This window comes from Oryctolagus cuniculus, chromosome 17, assembly GCF_051225735.1.
Source record: "Oryctolagus cuniculus isolate XC-2025 breed Fujian yellow rabbit chromosome 17, ASM5122573v1, whole genome shotgun sequence".
In the NCBI taxonomy this organism is placed as follows: Eukaryota; Metazoa; Chordata; class Mammalia; order Lagomorpha; family Leporidae; genus Oryctolagus; species Oryctolagus cuniculus.
The window spans coordinates 29,307,237-29,318,592 of record NC_142883.1 but is presented as its reverse complement, the minus strand read 5'-3'; the positions used below and the strand labels follow the sequence as shown (position 1 = coordinate 29,318,592).

Sequence of the window (11,356 nt, the reverse complement as noted above, 5' to 3'; positions counted from 1 at the left end):
CTAACCAGGATGTTTGATCATTCTGAGAACTTCGTTCTTAAAAGTTACTGAGTATTGGGCATTTGGGTTGGTTCCAGGTCTTAGCTATTGTGAATTGAGGTACAATAAACATTAATGTGCAGACAGCTTTTTTGTTTGCCAATTTCATTTTCTTTGGGTAAATTCCAAGGAGTGGGATGGCTGGGTTGAATGGTAGGGTTATATTCAGGTTTCTGAGGAATCTCCAGAATGACTTCCATAGTGGCTTAACCAGTTTGCATTCCCACCAGCAGTGGGTTAGTGTCCCTTTTTCCCCACATCCTCTCCAGCATCTATTGTTGGTAGATTTCTGAATGTGAGCCATTCTAACCATGGTGAGGTGAAACCTCATTGTGGTTTTGATTTGCAATTCCCTAATTGCTAGTGATCTTGGGACATGTACTCTATAGAATACTATACAGCAGTCAAAAACAACGAAACCCAGTCATTTGCAACAAGATGGAGGAATTTGGAAAACATCATGCTGAGTGAATTAAGCCAGTCCCAAAGGGACAAATACCATATGTTCTCCATGATCGGCGACAACTAACTGAGCACCAAAGGGGAAACTTGTTGAAGTGAAATGGACACTATGAGAAACAGTGACTTGATCAGCTCTTGTCCTGACTGTTGATGTACAATGTAATACTTTATCCATTTTACTATTTTTTTTGTTCTAATACTATTGGTTGAACTCTTTAATTAGCACACAATTATTCCTAGGTGTTTAAATTTTAACTGAAAAGTGATCCCTGCTAGGAATCTGGAAAGCGTTATGCTGAGTGAAATAAGCCAGTCCCAAAGGGATGGCTGAAAAGCCCATGAGAGTATTACAGGCATGGAAAGCCAAAACACTCTGGCAAAACAAACTAACAAACAAACAAAACCTAAATGAAAGATTTCTGTGAGTGAGATCCTAGTGAAAAGAACAGGTCATCAAAGAAGGAGGTACCTTTCTCTGAAGGGAGTAGAGAACTTCCACTTTTACTACGGCCTTGTCTAAATATGATCAGAGTCGGTGAACTCAAAAGGCTTCCATAGCCTTGGCGACTCATGACAAGAGCCTAGGGTGATTACTGATGCCATAAACAAGAGGTCAATTTGTTAAGTCAACAACAGGAGTCACTGTGCACTTACTCCTCATGTAGGATCTCTGTCCTTAATGTGCTGTACATTGTGATTTAAGGCTATAACTAGTACTCAAACAGTATTTTTCACTTTGTGTTTCTATGTGGGTGCAAACTGTTGAAATCTTACTTAATATATGCTAAACTGATCTTATGTATATAAAGAGAATTGAGAATGAATCTTGATATGAATGGAAGGGGGGAGGGAGAGGGAAAGGGGAGGGTTGTGGGTGGGAGGGAAGTTATGGGGGGGGGCATTGTAATCCATAAGCTGTACTTTGGAAATTTGTATTCATTAAATAAAAGTTTAAAAAAAAGTTACTGAGTATTGAAACTCCTTTGGACTTCTCCCATGTCAGTATCCAAGATACTGAATTGGGGCAATAGATTCTAATTCATCTTTCAGCTCTTAGCTTTATAATCATGCCTACCTTTTTTTTCCCCCAGGTACTATTTGTTTCTCAGTCTTAGGTTGGTATAGAAATCCCATATGTATCATCTATAGCATATCAATGAGAGTAATAAGTCACTATTACTAATTGTGCATGAATGGTAGAAATGGTTATAGGTCTTTATTTTTTTTTACTTCAGTGTTTGTAGTTGAAAAGCTGAAGTTAAAACTTTTAAAGAGACATTGTAATCTATTATTAACATAATACATCAGTGATCATTCTCAACATTCAATTCTCTGTTCCTATTTCAAAGAGTATGATTTATTCCAGCTCTTGTCATTTCATTGCTTCAAGGCTCAGAAATTGTGGTTTCATATTTTCTTTGCATATGTCTAATAGTCTATCTCTTATCACTTATTTTCTAATAAAACTATAACTATGAAACCATTGAAATGATCTGAATGATAAGATTTAGACTTTAATGAATGAGAGAAATTAAATCTATATTGAATTGGATATTAGAAGCTTATAGGGAAGTTTGGAAATTCAGATAGAACTTTAATGAAATACTGAAGGAATTATGAGAACAAGGGAAGCCAAACAAATCTTAGATGAACAAGCTATGAAGTCATTGATCAGGGAGTTTTATCTACAATGTGGCAGGTATTTGCTGCTTAATTACTAGCCACATATTCTGCTGCACAGTTCAGCTCTTGTTCAGTCATGCAGAGACAAGTAACTAGTCCTGACAAATAGTCCATGAACAGAGGTGACAGGTGTCATTTATGTCAGTTTCCTATTCCTTGTATTCTTCTGCAGAGGGTCCCAAAAAAGCCCAATAAATCGGACAGGTTCCAAAGATAACATAGCTGTGCCAGTGAAGAGCTTATTTTACGCTGGATAACCAAGTGACATTGATCAGCAGAACCCAGGAGTGACCTATTTGGACACGGAACAGAAGAGAGCAAGACACAAAATAACCTTAGTATATTTAGCTGCTGAATTTTCAATGCTCTTATCTCAGCATAGCCTAACCCAATCTGATCAGAGGACAAATTGGCTCTGGAAGTGGTAAGTGCCATAACAAAATCTAAAATGTACAACACTGGCCTACTGAAACTAACTCATCTTAGAGGCTGAAAAGATAATGATTTATGTTAAGAAAAAGCAAAACATATGATGAAATTCTGCCTGTAGTACCCGGGAAGGCAAGAGATGTTTTCCCTCTTAAAAAGATTGAAATTTGAAAAACCAAACCTTGGAAATATGAGTTGGTTAATGTTGGATGTCCATAGCAAGTGTTAAACAGAAGAGATAAACCTGGAGAGGATGGCCAGGGTACATGCAGAACAAAGGACAGACATTAGCAAAAAAAATTCGGGCCCCTGAACTATGAGAAAAATCAAATGTTTTGAGGCCTCACAGTGTGAAAATTGGGGTAAATACACCTTGTCGTAGGGAAAAGAACATACTCAGAGCATAGTCTGCTTACAAGGTGCAGTAAGCTCAAAGTGACTGCTGTTGCCCCGAGAGGGCAGGCTGTGGCAGGAAAGCAAACCTGGGAACTGTATCCTGAAAAGAACAGGAGGCATGGTTATTGGTAGACAAAAATCACTGAGTAAAGTAAATACGCCAGTCACTAAGATTTTGAAAGAGACAGTTGATCCTGAAAAAATTCATTCTTAGGAAAAGGGAACTGATTCGGAAGGTTTTGATCACTGAAACAGCTGTAGCTGAACATTGATATCATTGTAGCAATTTTATCCTAATTGCTACATTCCATGGCAGTGAAGAGGGCAGATTTCAGGGCATAAGTAGGAGGTATTGGTATTACACTGATAACAGAATAGTTATTAATCTGAAAGGTGAAGAACCATGAAAAACGAGCACATCACCTACTTCCTCAAGACTACCTGTCGTCAGTTGGTTACCTGTCATTTAAATCTCAGCCCATCCCTTTTGTTTTCTGAAAAACAGATGCATGGTAGAACAGAAAAAGAATGGAAGCATGGTTATTAATCATGTGCTGTAAGTTAGCCACACAGCCATTCAGTGGCTTCCACAAGTGAAGCCACTAGAGTTTAAGTTCAACCATTCATAGCTCATTTCTGAATACCCACAGGGAGGTGGGAAGAGTTGGAAGCAACAACTAGAGTGAAATTCCAAGTGGAGTGACAAAGAGGATTCAAATGATTTACAGACTTATTTTCATTCTCTTTATGTAATTATGCAAATTGGATAAAAGACGAAAGCCTCACTGACATTATTGCTTAGGGAGCCTTTCTGAGATGTTAGCTTGTTAGAACTGATATTTTCTTAACAGGAAAAAAAATCCATCAGAGTCAAAAAGTTAAGGGAAAGGTGGCAGCTTTTTAAAAATTGATCTTTGCATTATTTCATAAGGACATGATTTTTTTTCCTCTCTTCAAATTGGGAAGAATTTAACACCCTGTTTTTAGGTAATGTACCTCATATCTTGAAGCTACCAGTGACATAGGACTCATAATTACATATCATCATACATCTTGTACAGCAGTCAGAATAGCACTGCCTCAGCAGATGTTCCCACCCCATACTGTTCTTTGCACCCTTAGAAACCACTGCCAGACTCTCAAAGCTGTCATGTGTCTCAAGTCGCTAGTTAGACTATTAAGACTATCAGCCACTGCTCATAAAACTCTCATAGAACCAAAGCTTGCACACATGGGATTTCTTCCAGGGGTGAGTGAAGCTACACTTTCCTCTCTTTGAGACAAGTGAAGCCAAGCTGGACAGCATTAGATCTAAGATGCTTCAAGATTTCCCTGAACTCACCACTGTTCTCCCAGTTCGTCCCAAAGTAATTGGAGCTGGATATCAGTTACCCTGATAAGATTTGGCAAAGCTATCCCTTCACCAAGCGGAGAAATTCTTAAGCCTGCCTTGATGGCCTCCATGTTAGAGTAATAACAATCTTTTGTAACATGCTTAAGTGACCATCTATGCTAATAATACGTGAACAATAGCTCCGTTTTAAGGATGAGGATTTGAGACTCAGAGAGATTAAATAATTACTCTGAAATCATTTAGTCATAGGTGCCAGAGCTGGGATTTAATGGCACTTCTTTTGGGCCCAGAGGGTCTTCCCTGTTAAAATGTGGAGGCTTGTCCCCTGAGACACACAGGTGTCCATGCTTGCTGACTTTGAAATTGTATGCACAATGTGTGCGTGCGTGCATGTGTTTTTTTTTAGCTGCTGAGAGGAGTTAATCTTTGATAGTAGATTCTTTGAGAGATCTCTCAGTTCAAAAATGTAACTGCTACACTGTTTCAATGAGGGTGATTTCTTTCTTCTCCCTTCCTTTTTCATGCTATTGTTTTGTGCTCTTATGGGATTTCTTGCTATGTCCTTTCACAGTGACCACTACAAACTCATATGTCCAACAGACAGTTATATTCTCATTCCCGGTAGACTAGCAGAGTTTGCCCTATAAAATCATGCCAGTTTCTTCTTTCCTCTTTCCCTTTTTTTATTTATTGCTCTCCCATGTTGTGAAAAAAATGATACTCTGACAATTGATGCTTTCTCATATACCATGATTTTGAACTCTCAAGAGCAATTAATGAAACACTGTTTATACTTTTTAAAACAGCAGCATTTTATTTTTGAGTTTATTTTGAAGTAGTCATGATGTAAAAAAATACTATAAAGTCTGTGTTTTGAGAAGCGTTGCTCCAATTCTGTACATATTCATTTCACCCTAGCTTGTTCTTTGTTCCCCAGAGTAATCATTTTGGTAGTTACTGTAAACATGTTCAGTTTTTCTTTGTGTACATAGGAAGCAGAAAATGGATTTTAGTTTTCATCCCTAATTTACACAAAAGTAGAAAACTACATAATGTTATTTTAAATAATTATTAAAATCATCCTTATGCTTATTTTTCTTGCATCTCCCTGGCTCTGTCTGAGTTTCTCCATTACATTTTATCTTAACCTTGCCTTGTCTGACAGAGTTTAAGATTATTTAATACATTATTATTTAATATATATATATATATATATATATATATGGGTGGTGGTGTCCCCACCACCACCTGCATCGCTGTGGCTGCCCAGGATAACCACCTCTGCCCCCTGCCCTGCATCTGCGCTACTTACTGCTTGTGTCGCTGCCACCTCGGGCTGGCTGCATGATTAGGCCCCACCTGTCAATGAGTGAACACATTCCTCAGTTTTGTGGTGCTCTTGGTCACACTTGTGTGGAGCTCCTGAAGGGCGGTGGAAATGACTGCAGGCACAGCACGACCTCCATGCAGGCAAGTGAACTGTAGACATTGGTTACTACTCCACCAAGATGCCCCCACAAAGGTGGTTAACCTGGACACAGAAGTGTTAAATTGAAATCCACAGAGCATTTTACAGGAGTTCTGACCTGGATGGGGTAAACCTCAGTGCACTTCCTTTCTGTTGCCTCAATATCACTGGATTGAAGAATTCCTGCTGCGTGTTAGGAAGTTCATTTCATTTCCCATTACTCCCAACTTCATACTTAGAGCACTGAGAATCACCAGTGGAGAATAGCAAAGTAGATTTCAGTTTCTTTGTGTAATTTCTGTATTCAATTTTTAAAAATTCTTTCAAAATCTCATTAAGTGTTTTTTGTTTAAGTAAATTAACAGGGTTTGAATGAATGGCCCAGTTCCTAAGGAAATCTTGTACAGGAACACTAAATTTCTTATTACACATAATCCAACCAATGCAACATTAAACAGATTTACTGAGGAACTTAAGAAATATGGAGTTCCCATGAGAGTAAGAGTATTTGAAGAAATTTAGGGACATTACGCTTGAGGAGAAATAAGGTAGCCGTGTTCTCCATTGGCCTTTTGATAATGGTGCACCACCTTCCAACCAGATTGTTGGTGACTTGTTAAGTCATGTAAAAATTAAGTTTCGTGAAGAACCTGGTTGTTGTTTGGCTGTCCGTTGTGTTGCAGGCCTAGGGAGAGCTCCAGTGCTTGCCGCCTTTGCATTCGTTGAAGGTGGAATGAAATAAGAAGATGCAGTGCAATTCATAAGACAAAAACAGCATGGAGTTTTAACAGCAGTGACTTTTGTATTTGGAAAAATATCATCCTAAGATGCAGCTGTGCTTCAAAGACTCCAATGGGGATAGAAACAATACTGGGGTCCCTAATGCTGTTGCCTTGGAAGTAGAACTGGAGATAGGATCTAATTTTTCATACAGATTAGCCAACATATTAACTTGGTGAATAAGTTTGGTGAAGCTTCCAAAGGGTTTTGAAAGCAGTTTTACCAGGCCATGAGTCTGACAGAATTGCAACCTCTATCTGTGGGTTATAACCAACCCATTTGGACATTTAGCAGAAGATTTTGCTGTTTAGTATATAAAATGTGCTTATAATTTGTACCAATTGACCTTTCCTGAAATTGTGCAGTATTGAATTAGATCTTAAATCTATAGCCATGCCAGAATCTTATCAATATATAAGAAATTTAGAGAGATTAGGTACCAAAATACCCAGCATAATACTTATATTCTTTTAGTATCGTACAGAATTAAAATTCCAGGAACTATGAACACTCTAGACCTTATGTGGTTTATTCTTTCAGTCATTTCAAACATTTAAATTAGGGACTATATGGTTATTTGCCTGCTCACTTTATGTTTATATCTCCCACATTCATGGCAGTATACATCAGATTTGCTTAGCCATTGAATATTTTTAACTAAGTCTTATGATCATTTAATGTTTCTATAAATCTTTTGCTGTTAGTATTAAACCTCCATTTTGAAAATCTACATTATATAGAAGCACATGTCTTTAACATCTTCAGACCAAAAAAAAGTCTTACAGTTAATTTAATGTTTGCACTCAGAGGTACGACTTAACAGGGAGGGCCTGAGAAAAGAATGGGAGGGGGCTATTAAATATTTTTAGTAAAATATTGCCTTTGTCTTGTGCAGAACATGTAGAATATGCTCTTTAACTTAGTAAATATTTTAAGAGATAGAGATGCTTAAAATTCTTATTCATAAAATTCCTGAAATTGTAATTTTTCCATATTTATCAAAAGTTGTTTACCAACTTATTTTTTTAAATATTTATCTATTCGAAAGTCAGAGTTACACAGAGAGAGGAGAGCAGAGAGAGAGAGAGAGGTCTTCTATCTGATGGTTCACTCCCCAATTGGCCGCAATGGCTGGAACTGTGCTGATCCGAAACCAGGAGCCAGGAGCTTCCTCTGGGTCTCCCATGTGGGTGCAGGGGCCCAAGGACTTGGGCCATCTTCCACTGCTCTCCCAGGCCATAGCAGAGAGCTGGATCAGCAGATGGGACTAGAACTGGTACCCTTATAGGATGCTGGTGCTTCAGGCCAGGGCATTAACCCACTGTGCCACAGCACTGGCCCCTACCAACTTATTTTTGTTTGAAGTGTGATTTTTTTTCCTTCTCAACCTCTTCAAAAAAAAACTGGGTTTCTGCTAATGAATTGAGCAGACATCTGCTATTTTATATGCCTTTTGAGCTGTGTTACAATATTTGAATACTTGATAATTTGTTTTGTTATCTAATTGATAAAATGATGATATGTGTTAATGTTAGTTCAACCATATATTTATACTGTCTGGGAATGTGTTTTAGTTCTATGGCAGAAATAATTTTTCAGCTTTCACCAACTTGTAAAAGCATAGTGTGAGACCTTAAACAGCATATTTATGTTTATACATATTTATGGCAGACATTTGGCCTATCAGTTATGAGACCACTTGGGACATCCACATCCCTTATCAGAGTACCTGGATTTAACACCTGGCATGTGCTCATGACTCCAGCTAATACAGACAGGCAGCAAGTGTTGGATCAAGTAGTTGGGTCCCTATCACCCACATGAGAGATTCAGATTGGGTTCTGGGATCCTGGCTTCAGCCTGGCCCAGCCTTGGCTGTTGTGAATATTTTGAGGGTGAATAAGTGGATGGAAGTGTGCTGTGTGTGTGTGTGTGTGTGTCTACTTGTCTGTCTCTCAAATAAAAAAGATAAGGAAAAAATTTCAGCTTTAAAATTCCCCTGGGAGTCAACAGAATAAAGATCTTACATGCCTTTCCTTGGATATGAGGAATAAATAATGGTATAATAAACTTCAGAGATTCTCAGTTCTTTAATAAATTTAATTTATATTAGGAATCAATAAAGGAAAATAGCATGTACAGCATTTCCTCCAAGTAACTTGGAACCCTGATTAATGGTTCCAAGAACTCATGTTTCTTTAAATATAGTGTAGGTAAGAATGGGTACTCTCAGGGTTGGCCTGGTGGTGTAGCAGGTTAAGCCTCCGCTTACAATGTCAGCACCGCTAGAGTCCTGGCAGCCCTACTTCTGGTCCAGCTCCTTGATAATGTGCCTGGGAAGGCAGCAGATGATGGCCCAAGTATTTGAGCCCCTGTGACTCATGTGGGAGACTTGGATGGAGTTCTAGGCTCCTGGCTTTGGCCTTGCCCAGTCCCAGGCATTATGGCCATTTGAGGAGTGAACCACTGGATGAAAGATCTCTCTTTCTCCCTCTATGTAATTCTGCCTTTCAAATAAATAATTAAGTCTTTAAAATACATAAGTAAACCTTAAAGGATGTGTAGTCTCCAGATAACCAGCAGTAAGACTACTTGGAGTTCTCCACTTCTTGTCAATATTTCAGAATTTGTAGAATAAGCTCTAGCATCACCATATGTTGACTTCAGTTGTTGATTGAAATCTAGGAAGAAACAATCTCAGGTGAGTGTCCCTTCCTCAATACATTTTCTGGGAAAATCTATATTTAGTAAATCCAATTTATCATATTAATAAGAGATGATCACAAATAGACTAATGCTCTATTATTAGCAGATTGCAATTTAGTTTGGAATCTCTGACTAGTAGAACACTATCATGGAGAAAATGACTGGCAAAACAACTCAACAGTCAGCAGCTGTTTGTCAAGGATCCCTGGTAGTGTGTCAGGATGGCCGAGTGGTCTAAGGCGCCAGACTCAAGATCTCTGATATGAACGCTGCCCCAGAAGATTAGAAGAGTTTGTCTTATTTTTCAAAACACTTCGAAATTACTGGTGATGACAAAGCCACTGCAGTACTCTGATCAAGGAAGCCACTTTAGAAGACAGAAATGTCAGAACTGGAAACTAAGTTTCGTAAAGGATTTTTGTCTTTGTGTAGCATGTTGGGGGATTAATTTTTGTAGGTAAAAATACTTTGCTGGAAAATTGATTTTTTTTTTAAAGTGAGGTAAATCCCTGTTGATTTTTAGAAAATCTGACATTTCTAAGTATAAATTTCAAATGAGTTATTCATATTTAAAAAAAAATAAAACACAGTGCCTCTGTAGGCAAGGATGAGATTTCAGATAAGTAATGCAAGGTCTATGTAAAATCTCACTTACAAACCTTCTCTTTTAGTAAGTAAAGTGACATTTCTTTAGCCCTCTCTAGAAATGAACCTACATTTAATCCCCTCCTAAGCCTACCGTGTTATTTGAAGATGACTTTTCTCTTATTGAGAAAGACTTCACGTGCCTTGTTTATATCTTTTGCTGCCTGGATGATGACTTTCCCATCTTATTCTGGACAGTGAGAATCTCTTTTTTTCAAGCTCTCTTTCGTAGCTATCTCCCCCATAAATCATTTCTTAATGTTCTCCAATTGAATATGATTTCTGGTGGCCGGTTTGTGACATAGTGGGTTAAACATCCCATGTGGGCACCGGTTCATGTTCTGGCAACTCCTCTTCTGATCTAGCTCCTTGCAAATGGCTTGGGAAAACAGAGGATGGCCCAAATGGTTGAGGCCCTGCATACATGTGGGAGACCCAGATGAAGCTGCTGGCTTTGGGGTGGCCCAGCCCTGGCCACTGTGGCCATCTGGAAAGTGAATTAGTGGATGTAAAATCTCCCTCTCTGCCTCTCTTTCTCTGTCTGTGACTCTGACTTATAGATAGATAGAATGTAATTTCTAGTTCTTTTGAATTACCAGAAGAATTACTGTATTTACACATCTCTTAGGATTTGGAATATACTGAAATATATTCCATTTTCTGTCTGAGACTCTAAACTCCTTCCGTGCCAGTACAATTTTATATATAGCTTTACATTTAGCACAATAATTTACAGCTATAAAAAGCATACGAAGTGACTAGTGGAAGAGTTGATTTGGGTATCATTCAACACTGATATAGTCAAGAGAGGTAGATGCCTCTTGTTTGTACCACTCAGGAATACTACCATGATTGGTAATAAACTCAGGTGTTTCTTTACATGACTCACTTTTCACATTAAATATATATATACACATTTGACAAATATAAAATAAGAGGATTTGTGACTATTTCAATATATTTTAAAATAAGTAAAAATTTCTGAAATGAAACAAATACTTATGTGTCAGTAATATGAACAGCATTTGGGAAAATATTGACCTACCTGATCACCTGTTGTTGTTGAAATTTATTTTGGATGACAGAATATCAGATGATTGACACATTATAGTTGAATGCATGCCATATACCTAGCATTTTCTGTCTGAAGGACAGAATAGAAGCCGACAAATCTAGAAACACTTACTACAATGAACACTTGTAGACAAAGTTCTGAAATTTACACAAATCCAAAATCTGTGATTCAAAAAAATTAGCAAAATAAATTTAGCAAGTTTTCTTTTCAGAGATACTAGAAGATCTGAATATATTTTCTTATCTGTTAGCCTATTTTTCAAGTCCTTAACTTGCATCTGCAATGACATTATCTTTCTATAATCTGTTTTACTTGTTTT

The 11,356-nt window shown here is 37.8% G+C and overlaps 1 pseudogene; it reads left to right on the top strand.

Moving 5' to 3' along the window:
- The first annotated feature begins 6,203 nt into the window (after positions 1–6,203).
- LOC100344507 (protein tyrosine phosphatase type IVA 1 pseudogene) lies at positions 6,204–6,790 on the top strand (annotated as a pseudogene).
- The last annotated feature ends 4,566 nt before the right edge of the window (positions 6,791–11,356 follow it).